The 12,217-nt window shown below is 35.8% G+C and overlaps 1 protein-coding gene across 1 annotated transcript in view; it reads left to right on the top strand.

Moving 5' to 3' along the window:
• stac (C2 and C2B_Munc13-like domain-containing protein staccato) overlaps positions 1–12,217 on the top strand; it is a 194,607-nt gene that overhangs the window by 2,993 nt on the left and 179,397 nt on the right. The gene's annotated exons all lie outside the window — the stretch shown is intronic.

Below are 12,217 nucleotides of genomic sequence, written 5' to 3'. Positions count from 1 at the left end.
CTCTCGCAGTTGTTCACAACATGAACTTAAATTCTACTCGAAATTATAAACCTTGCAGTAGTTTAGTTTTAGTTACATATTACACTATTCCATTAAAATGTTCACACCTGTGGAGTAACGGTTAGCGCGTCTGGCCGCGAAACCAGGTGTCCCGGGTTCGATTCCCGGTCGCGGCAAGTTACCTGGTTGAGGTTTCTTCCGGGATTTTCCCTCAACCCAACATGAGCAAGTGCTGGGCAACTTTCGGTGTTGGACCCCGGACTCATTTCACCGACATTATCACCTTCATCTCATTCAGACACTAAATAACCTAGATGTTGATAAAGCGTCGTAAAATAACCTACTAAAATAAAAAGAAACATTAAAATACGGACTGCTAAGTCCATGCGGCTTTCAATTTAAGCCATAAGTTTTAAAAGTTTTTTTGGCTATCCAAAGTAATTTAAGCATAGCAAATCTAATTAAACTCAAAGTTAATCAGAGCAAGCTATGCTGGGTACCTAACAAAATGAGTGCACTGCAAAATTAACGTGAAGACATAGGTAAATATTCTTCATGACTCATCTCCTATTTGATTGCTTGCTTGATTGATTCAGATGAAAATTCCAGAGAGAGTAACCTACTACACATTGTTAAGAAATGGCTTGTATTCCTGTAACTTATGTCAGCATAAGACATTTTACAATTTAGCAATGTAAATATAGTGCCCGTAAAGGAATGCTGTTTGTTACAGCGAATTTTTTCAGAAAAAAAATGAAACATTTTTGTGTTCAGATATCGACAGTCCAGGGAAACTAGAAAGTTATTTTTAAACCTGTAGCTACCGTAGACTGTCACAGGATTTTTGTTGTGTCTATGCCTATTACATCTGCCTAGTTATCTAAGACTAACTAATTCTGAAGCAAGATCAACGCATGAGACTGTCATACAAGCGAGCCCAGTTTCAATCTCCAAATCCGGCGAACTCAACATTCATGGTAGACAAAACCAAGGTTTGAGTATTTTTCTCGGAGTTCTCTCCTTTTTCTCTTCATTCTACCATCATTATTCACAATACCCTTTCTTATTATGAAATAGAAAATCCAGTATGTCTTCATAGAGGTGGCTCATCCGCCTCCCGTAACACGTGTGTCCTCATGGTATGTCCAAAGATTGGTAGATGACAGTGGTGATTTTAGACGGCTCAGAGATCTGAGGGACGGAAGCCTGTTATCAGGGAATGATATTATATTTACAGTAGGATGGAGGGTAACACATGATGCGGCGGATGGTAAAACAAGCTTGCGGGCAGAGCACAATTGCCTTCCAGCTTACTCTACAGGTTCATTTGGGCTGCAGTACTTAAAGGGATGCTCTGTGGCAGTGATCGGCAGAATCAGTGCTCTGTGACGTCATCCCTCAGGACAATCGTGTTCTCTTTTAAGAATATCGGCATCCAGAGCTCTGAGCGGCGAAGAATAGCTGATAAACTTCAATACTGAAATCTACATCTATTTTCGTGCATATGACACGTTGGACATTGGACAATAACTTCATTTAGGTTAAAATTACATAAATTCTTACTTAACAGATTAATTACTGATTAATAATTGTTACTTATAATGAAACTAACATCTGTCCATTCTTATTATTACCATTAATTTCTCTAAATAGAATACAAAACTTCTAATGGCAAAATCTCATGACATTAATATTCTCATTATGTAAATATATTTTAGATTTATATTTTGCTCCCTATAACATAGTTCTAGTGAACTTATATGAAATTAATTCTCATCATTTTACTAGCTATCTCAACTTAATTATAATTGATTGAATTAAATTAGCTCATAAATTAAGTTATTACCAGGCTTCGAGACTTCGGACCCGATAGAGCAGTTCAGTGGGAAATCCGCATAACGGCGTATTGAGTATAGTGGTAAAGCGTACCGTGGGTGGGGGTACTGTAAAATGAATGCCAACAAATACGCAAAGCAAAACGCTCCGAATTTGAAGGTTCTGACGAATAATTATTTGGTTTTCATACAAACCTATTTTCAAACTGTGTCTGAAACAATTACACGGTTAGAAAAGTCAGAGCAAGAGATGCCGGAAGCCCTCAAATTAGTTGAGGAAATGACACAGAAATTAATGAGACACCAAGTTCACCGGTTACTGAACGTGTAAAACAGAAGTAGAAATCAATGTTATGTAAAAATAACGGATATGAATCTTTATATAACATAAACTGCAAATTAGTGGACATAGAGTCACCCGAGAATAAAGGACTGTCTCTTAGAGACTGCAATGATGTTAGGTATTTTCGTTTTGCTCCTATTACGTCGTGCCATGTACTTAGAAGGCAGCTTTTCACAATAAAAACCGTGTTTGGCAGATGCCCGAAAAAGATTTATGTTTGAGACACTGAAAATATATCTTGTAGTATATTGCAATTCGGTACTGTAACTGGACTTCCTAAAGACGACCAATAGGATAAATGAATAAATTAAAATTGCTACATGTTTATTTCCACCGTTATCACTGTCTATAATTAAACACAAATGCTTATAAAAGAAAGGAGAATAAATGCTTTTCACATTCTTTTGACATTGTCATTGTGTAATGTATATTTACTTTCAGAATGTACATATGTGTGTTTCCCCATACTACCGTACTATAGATACTCTAGACAGCAACGTTGTTACCTCAACACATCTCTACCTTTCACTACCTGCAGCGAGTCAACAACCTATAGTACATGCACAGTAAATTTATTGCATCGGGTCCAAAGTCTCGAAGCCTGGTTATTACTTTATCTTATAGGTTTATCTAAATTTAAATAAACATGTACTAATCGTTAAAACTTAACTGAAGAATATTGCTGGAGAATCTTTTAAGTGTAGTGTAAATATTCGTAATTTAAATATGTATTGTATTGATTAAGGCTGATTGAGTGGAAGAGGTCTTATGACCTTAACTCTGCCAGCGACAATAAAACATTCTATTCTATTCTATGATTGTTTTATATAATTTTGCTCGTTCCTGTTTCTTTTTAGAGATAAAAATAGTTTTATATTAAACATTCCTTAGCGTGTTTTGGGAAAGCCATTGATTTAATTCCCAATATGCTCAGTTAGTTTAAGAGAGCAATTAATACAAAACTATTACACGTAACACAAATAAGTAACAAATTTAACATTAATATTTACATTTTAGCCCGTATTATTTCTGAAGTTACTTACTCGTACAGTATGTAGTAGTCATTGATTGCATTGTATGATTACAATCCATGGTTACTTACTTATTTATGGTTCTGACTTCAGAAATGTAATTCAGGAACATGTTCAGAATGCTATATTAAAATCAGTAACTTATAAACAAAAATTTCTGGAAAGACCCTTTTCGAACTTGTCTCATAAATAACTATTTTATATGTCGTCGCTGCGCCTCCAACATCCGCTATGTGCATTTAAACAGATTTTTCAGGAGAAAGAAGAAAGCATTGCCACTTTTAATTCCCTTCATTTTCAAAGCTACTTTCGGTATAATTTCAATCATTACATGAAAAATGATAAAATTATACCGAAAGTAGATTTGAAAATCATGGGAATTAAAAGTGACAATGCTCCCCCCCCCCCCTGAAAAATCTGTTCCAATGCACTTGGTGGATTTTGGAAGTGCAGCGACGATGTGTACTTTCTCACTTAAAAAAATAAATTATGGTTTATTTAACGACGCTCGGAAGAGCTGAGGTTATATCAACGTCGCTGGTGTGCCGGAATTTTGTCCCGCAGAAGTTCTTTTACATGCCACTAAATCTAATGACATGAGACTGTCGCATTTAAGCACATTTAAATGCCATCGACATGGGTTGGGATGGAACCCGCAACCTCGAGCACAGACAGCCAGTGCTATACCGACTACGCTACCCAGACCGACTCACTTGAAAATCTGGCAACCCTACTCACATCGCAGATGCATTCTTTTGCCTGTGATGTAGTTTAATACGAAATCCTCCGTTATGGTCGAAGTAATAGCATTGGCGACTGCAATTTCAGGAGACTCGCATTCAATTCCTGGCAAGGAAGTAGTGATTTACTCTTCTTATTTAAATTAGGTATGTCTTCCCTTTGTTTTGTACAGGGACATCATTTTATTTTTACTTCAATTTTTATTGTACCTGAGTTTTTTAATGTACTTCACTCCCACCCCCTCTACTAGTAAACTTCCAACCGTTCTCCACACAGAACCAAACGTATACAGTCAAAGTCGCCTTAAGGTCATAGTAAACACAAACAGTACTGAGTGAGTATAGTATGTTCCAGAAATATGTTCGCGTTTTACAGTGACGAAAGAGCTTTCAATATTGAGTCATATTTTTGCACAGGTACTGTCGTCCGTTTGCCTACATCGCATCCTGGTTTCCCCCACTCGCTTCTGCTGGCCCTCTGTAAAGGCTAGTGGTTGGGCTGTCTTAGCTCTTTTCTGAAAACATTAATTTCTGTTAGGAATTGGTAGTCTACGTAATATTATACAACTTTTAAAATAACTTTAATAAAAGGGCCTCGTTAATTAATTGTCACGTGATTTCCCTCCTTTCTACAACCCTGCGACAAAACTCTTGGACGGACAGTAGATAGCATATCTAATTAATTTTATCTTTTCGGATCGGGCAGAAGTGAAGACTGAATTTACAGTACATAAGGTACTCTTTTATAGAGTAGGTACATAATTATTTCAACATGAGTTACTAGTACGTAGGAAGAAACTGGTAATTGGAATTAGGTACAATAGTCTATAGCGCGATGATATGCTAAAAATAACTGGAGCCTGTATCGAAATAAACGTCCACCATTATCAAAATTGTGTTTAAATATCCATATTATGAATATTTTTCAATTTAACTTAATTCTCCATATTGTACGCTAATGTACTGTAGACAGTAAAATATACACTGCATAATGAATACGTCCGAATGGATAACTCAGTTCATGAGTAAAAACACTTATTGTTAATATTGTACTGTATTTTGATTAAACAAAAATCTAATGAAAATTATCAAACTCAAAATCGCGATATTTCCTACTTTACGTAAATGGATGAACTACTTTTCTTCCCTCCTGTACCTAGTAAAGTGATTTGTTTGCATTTTACGCCAGTATCATCGAAATCCAGTCGTGGAAGGGAGTACCAAAGGTAGCCAGGTTAATATTAGAAATGTTATTAAAATAAAATGATGTCCCTGTATTTGTTCCGTGTTATCAGAAGCAGTGGTCTTGTGCCATGCCAACCACTTGGCTTCTTATAAATACGGTATCTAGTATCAATTAATAACCCTCACAAAAGTGAGGCTGGAAAGGTTGCAAGGCCAATTCTTGAAGCGAGATGATCGTAATGATGTAAATGCCAATTTATTGAACGGAAAGCAGAATGGCCACAGAATGATGACAATACTCTGCTAAATCATTATATGTTGTAAAAATGTATTAGGCCTATTTCCTTTGATTTTATTTCGTTAATAATGACCGTAATTGTATAGTTACATAATACTAGTTATTGTATACAAAGGCAACCTTCAAAACCGTCCGAACTTCCATTAGCATTGAAACGGTGCAACAAGACAGTCTGTCGTCTGTCTCGCGGTGTGTGGGAAAAATTCGCAGAGCATCTGTGGAATTACAGTGTCGAAATCAGTGATCAAAGTGAAGCTGAATTTTAAGGAAACTTGTGTATATAGTCCCTCCGTTCCGAAACGAATATTTAACCTTCATGCCGTGTGTACATGTGGGCCATGTGTATGTATGTGTGTAGTGTACGTGCATGTGCGAGAAAACCCTTCGTATAGCATTCTATTTTAATATTGCAAAGAATTGCCAGTGTAACATCGGTATTATTAAGGTCGAGTTTCATATAAAACATGACAATAACGCTACAGATAATAATGATGATGATGATAATGATAATAATAATAATAATAATAATAATAATAATAATAATAATAATAATAATAATACAGTAAAAGCCTGATACAACGTGGGCCGACATAGGCCTACCGCGCATTGTAATAACGTGGTGTACAGAATATAGAACAATAAATTGTATGCAATTCGATTTAAAATTCTTACTTTTAGATTACCAGTAATTTTTTTCTCGGTCTACAGTAGGTTGTACGATTAAAGACAATTGAAGGGTACATGGGAAAAACGAACAATGTCACATTTCCATTAAGGGTGAGATAATGATCTATTTCAGTATATTACTGCAAAATTTATTGATGTTTCTACTTGATATGAAAGAAATGCTGAGTGTATCCGTGGTTTTAATTCTCCTTTACCACTTTTGGTAAAAATAACACTAAAGTTTGTAGTAATACAGTGAGTTAGATAACGACATCATCCTTAACAGAAATGTGACCTTGTTCGTTTTTCCCGTGTACCCTGAAGACTGGAAATGGGAAACGTTGAAAGTGCAAAACATTCAATTATTATCGGGAAACACGAAAAAACGTAAAAAATTATATTACAAATAATTTGTATGTAATTAAAATGGGAATTCTTATAGTTTCACATTACTTTTAACGCTTAACTTGAACAGTGTCTCAAAATCACATTAATTTTGGGATAAATTCTCATAAAAAATGAACATTTTGGTAAAGATGAATGCGCTATGTTGCATTGCCAAGAAAACGCTGACTGTACTCTGCGTCACCACACTCAAAATTCTTACAGGGACTTAAAAATAATAAAATTCCCTATATTTCACGTCAAGAAATTCAACCACGGTAAATAGGTCCTTCAACTGAGGAGATTTTCATTTTCAGCTTATCGCATAATTGACATGTGTCAGTCCTCAGTTTACCAACAGAAATGTAATGATGATGATGATGATGATGATGATGATAATAATTCTTACTGGCCTTTAAGGAACCCGGAAGTTCATTTCCGCCCTCACATAAGCCCTAATAATACTAATAATAATAATAATAATAATAATAATAATAATAATAATAATAATAATAATAATAGTTATTATTAAAACATATTTTCATAATAAAATAAAATTATCATAATATCACAGTCCAGTAGGCCTATATACAGTCACGATACTCAATACTTATTAAATATACATCCATAGGTAGTTGCTAACCACTACAATCGCTACTATCGCCTCATTACAGACAATGCGAAATAGTACCTGCACAGTGTATTGTTCCTAGTCCCCTCATAAACTCAAGCTTCGTGACTGTATATACAGAGTGGGCAAAATAAAACTGACCCGAAAAATCTGTAATATTTACATGTATTATGGGTCTGTAACAATGAATATTCTTTGAAGAATATTAATTAATATTTAATAACCCATTGTTGCATCGAAATAACGGTTTTCTGCATTATCAGGGTCATTTCCGCGTCAGTCTTATAGGCCTACATATAAATTCATATATTTCATATATATTTTCCGCGGGCCAGTTTTATTTTGCCCACCCCGTACTAGACTGTGATAATATTGTGTTTTATTTCATTATACTCTACTATACAGTGCAATACCAATGATTCCAACTTTATCAGTGGTTGCTCCTGAGCAACTCCTGTCCCTTTGTATGTTGAATGTGGCTTTCCGTGAATTGTTACCATAGCTCGGGGTTTTTGAGTCACAAATACTTCCTTTTCTCAACATCGTAATGCACTAAATGCACTAAACACTGAAGAAACGAGTTGCAAACAATACATAATGTACTTAGTACATTAGTGTTATGTGAGCACGAGCGAGAAACGGGTTACAACATTCTCTCCAACACTGCTAGGCATGCTTGGCACATTCAGCGCTCTCCATGTTGCTCAAAATTTAAAATTAAGTAATTTAGGCACTCTCAGCGTTTCCCACTTCCTCCAAAAAATTGTAATCCAAAATTATTTTTCTCTATTTCGAATGATAGTGCTACAAAAAATTAGGTTTTCTTCACAATACTTCGAATCAAATACAATAGAGATCTAATACAATTAGCACTCGATGTCTTGGGCAATTCCTCGCAGTGCTGAACAACCCATCGTCTGTAGCTAAACGTTGTAGTTAATGATTCTCGTTACCATAACAACTTGGGGGGGAAAAAGCTCTTTATACAACTTCTAGCAACTTCAGCTGTCTCGCCACTTAACGCAATTCATGTTGCGGCCATTTTTTTCATAATTAGTGGCTCCATTCGAGTTCATTTAGTGCACAATTAGACCTTAATGTATAATCATGATTAAGAGAACTGGACTCCCATATTTCTTTTGAAAATTAAGTTTCGTTATTCTAATTAATTCTGACTTAATCAATAATAGCAGTATTTCCCAACTTCTGAAACGTCTGAACTTATCCTTATAATCAAATTAACATATAATATGTAGAAAAAGAGATGTTAGAAATTATAAGTCACAGATAGTTTAGACTCTAGCGAACTCTTGTAGCATAATGAAATATCCCTTCCTCTAAGAAAATTCGTAGGAAGGCGCATTAAAGATTGTGATCATTGCAACATTTAATTCTGCATTTGTTTCCACGTGTAATGTCTATATTCGATCTATAATAATAGAACAAATTAAAGGATTTTTGGAACAGAAACACGACTGCAGTTGTCATGAAAACGTATACGTCATATCCGATAAAATTACAGTATGAACGAGTCAATTCTTAGATACAAGGAGAGTCCGCATATACAGGCTACATAACCTGCTTGGAAGAGTTTAATATAATCCGTGGGGGTTGCAGTATATAAAAAAAATTATGCTTTAACATGGATGCGTGCACAATACATGCGTAACTAGAGAAAGTTAATACAAGGTTGGCCTTACTCACATAAAGACAGATGAATGACAAGAATAATATTTACGAGATATTCTCATGTGCTTATATACAATATATCATTTCTTACCTCAGAAGTCAGAGGAAGTAAGTCCAAAATCTCCCTTTTGAAATATGGTAAGATGAATGTTCCATTCTTTCTGAATGTTCTCCTTTCTAAAAAATATACCAAAGTGATATTAATGATTTAATTTAAATGACAGCAACTGAGTTTAAATACATGTACACAGTTTTTTTTTTTTTTTTTTTTTTTTTTTTTTTTTTTTTTTTTTTGCCAGCAACCAACGGACAAATTTTCACACAATTTTGTCCTTCGAATATCGAAAAATAAACGCAGCTACCCATGCCTCAGTTGGCTTAGGCGGTAGCGTTTGAGACTCGGGTTCAAACCCCGTGGTCGACAATCTGACTGGGTTTTTTCATGGTTTTCCTCAGTCACAAAGGCAAATTCTGGATTGGAAATTTACATACTATGATTCGTCACCGCCTCAATCACCAATATCATAACATTCATCAAGATCTAAAATCGGTTACATGAACACAAGCCATCTAAAGCACAGAAATAGAAACAGGAACTCAGCAATAGTAACAACTGGTATACCCACAGATCCTAAACACACGATATGGCCACATTGTGTATAAATAAACTTAACAAAAGAAATTCGGGAGTACCAACATCAAAACCCTGCATAAAATTCTACGTGTGAAATAACCATAATCTAAAAAATCATGTTTTGGCGCTTACAGTACTTCTTTCTGGCTTCTGACGCAAGAGTTAATAAGAGGACCTAACATTCTAAATGTGATAAGTGTCAAAAACAACTTTCTGAGATACTGATGAAAAACACTGCGCAATGCATGTTGAGATACCTACAACACCGTGCTTTGGCGCACGAATGAGTCACTTGCAGTTGAGCTACGACAAAGACTATTTAGTATGGTATTTTCATAATATGGATATTCCCTCGTTAGATTGAATAAAATGAAATTTTAAAAATTGGCACTTAGCACATTTAGAATGTTAGGCCTTCAATTATTAATTATTACTGTGGCTCAAAAATAGTTCTTTACTTGTCCTTTTAGTAGTTTATTTTGTACATGCATTATTATTATTATTATTATTATTATTATTATTATTATTATTATTTTGTACATGCATTATTATTATTATTATTATTATTATTATTATTAGTTGAGGATTGGCTGTTATTATTCATAGTTTATATCATTCCGTTCATTAGACGCACTTAAATCTTACAGCAAATTGTATTTATTTATCCTAACCCCATTGTCCGAGTTTCTGTAAAGACATATCACACAATCATAGGAATTTCCTCAAATCCCCTGCCTCTTTTCTCACATTACCTCGTGTGGTCTACGCCTTCGGCGGAGTCCTCGGTGTCTATTGGTTGGTTACCATACTATGGTCCGTCTCAGGAATCTGTGGAGTAACTTCGCGCATATGGGGGCGGAGTCTATCTGTGCCGGAGTGTATTGCTGGCAGCATCAGCTCGAGTCCGCAAAGGGGTAAGATGCTCGTGGTAGAAGGCAGAGTAGTGTTCAGATAGACATTTTCCCCTCCTGCAAGCGATTGCTCGCTTCAATCAATAATGCCTCCCCCCAGAGCAGTCATTGCCCCTAGCCCTTCCACATACAATTTGCGCAGAGGTTTTGTTTCGTCTTTCTACTCTACAGATTCCTGGGACGGACCATAGCTGCTGGATTCGATATTCTCGGATTCAACCCCGTCGAGGACGATGGATTTTAATGGACTGTAAAATCCTTATCTTGACTTCCTCCGAGAGGAAGGTAAGGATGTGGGTCTTGTGTCGTAAATTTACGGCATGTGAAAGAACCCTCTCCCTGATGGAGAACTCGCAAAATTTCTCTACTATTTCCCGTCCACATTGAATTTCGAAGCCGAATAGCCTTGGCAGTTGACAAAGCCATTAAATATTTCTATCACAACCACTACCTAAAGATGCGGAATATAAAATAAATGCGGTAGATGCCATTTTTACTGCTTCAGAGGTCAGACAAATAATGACTTAAAAAGATATTCAATTGGATTGACTGTTAATTTCTGGAACTAACTAATGATTGCTATTATATTTATTATTACAAACATATACAGAGTGTTAAAAAAGTATCCAATATTTTAGGAGGTGCTAGTATGCATTAAAACAAGAAAATAATGTCTAATAAACATGGGTTCTACAACATATACTTTCTGAGATCTGAACACTTGTTCATAGGAGGTGCTCAATGTGACGTCCATTCATGGCAATGCATTCCTCTGCCCTTCGGCGTAAGGAATCACGCACTCTTTGAAATTGACCTGGTTGTTCTTGATAACCAAAAGTCTAGGGGATATAGATTTGAGGAACGAGCAGGCCAAGGTGTGGGGCCTCCCCAATCAATCCAGCGGTCCTGAAATGTCAGCGTCAGGTGTTCACGCTCATTGCGGAAAAAATGTGCTGGTGTGCCATCATGCATGAACAAATCTGTAGTTTTTGCTGACATGACACATACTCCAACAAGGTAGGCAATACGTTAATAAGAAAGTCCTGATAACTAGCCCCAGTTAATCTCTGTGGTAGCATGTATGGTCCTATTAATCTATCGCCAAGAACGCCTGCCCATACGTTGATTGAGAATCTGTACTGATGCCTTGTTTGTTCAACTGCATGGGGATTTTCATCAGCCCACACATGCTGATTACAAAAATTCACAACACCATCTCTGCTGAACTCCGCTCATATCCGCAACCAAACTTTTGTTTTCAGTATTCCTTGCGACGTATCATTATTCCATGCCAGGGGTGTCAACTACGGTATGATTATCTGGTAGCATGCTGTAATGTAGGGCAAAAAAATGCATTGCCATAATTGGACGTCACATTGAGCACCTTCTATGAACAAGTGTTCAGATCTCAGAAAGTATGTGTTGTAGGACCCATGTCTATTAGACATATTTTTCTTATTTTGATGCATACTGTCACCTCCTAAAATATTGGATACTTTTCAACACCCTGTATATTATGTTATTATCTCTCAGTATTTAATAGCTGTTAGTCACGTACGATATATTTATTGATTTTTAAAGAAATTATTTTTTTCTAATTTACGAGTACATTTTAAAGTAATCCGTAATACTCTGGCAACTGAATGTGAGATGCTTGTGTTTCTAGATTTTCCCACGGATCTTGGGAATCCTTGACCCTCGCTTGTACTTGGTGGCAGTGGCAAGTTACAAGCTCCACATAGTTAGTTGTTAGGTGCATACTTTCTCCATGAAACATCTATTACCACGCGAAGTTTTTTATGTTTATTTCTTGTAATATATGTTTTAGTAAGATTAATCTTGCTTAATACTTTGAAACGATTTACAAGCG

Source organism: Periplaneta americana, chromosome 3 (assembly GCF_040183065.1).
Source record: "Periplaneta americana isolate PAMFEO1 chromosome 3, P.americana_PAMFEO1_priV1, whole genome shotgun sequence".
NCBI lineage: Eukaryota > Metazoa > Arthropoda > Insecta > Blattodea > Blattidae > Periplaneta > Periplaneta americana.
Note: the sequence above shows the minus strand (reverse complement) of the source record. Positions and strands in the feature narration are given on the sequence as shown.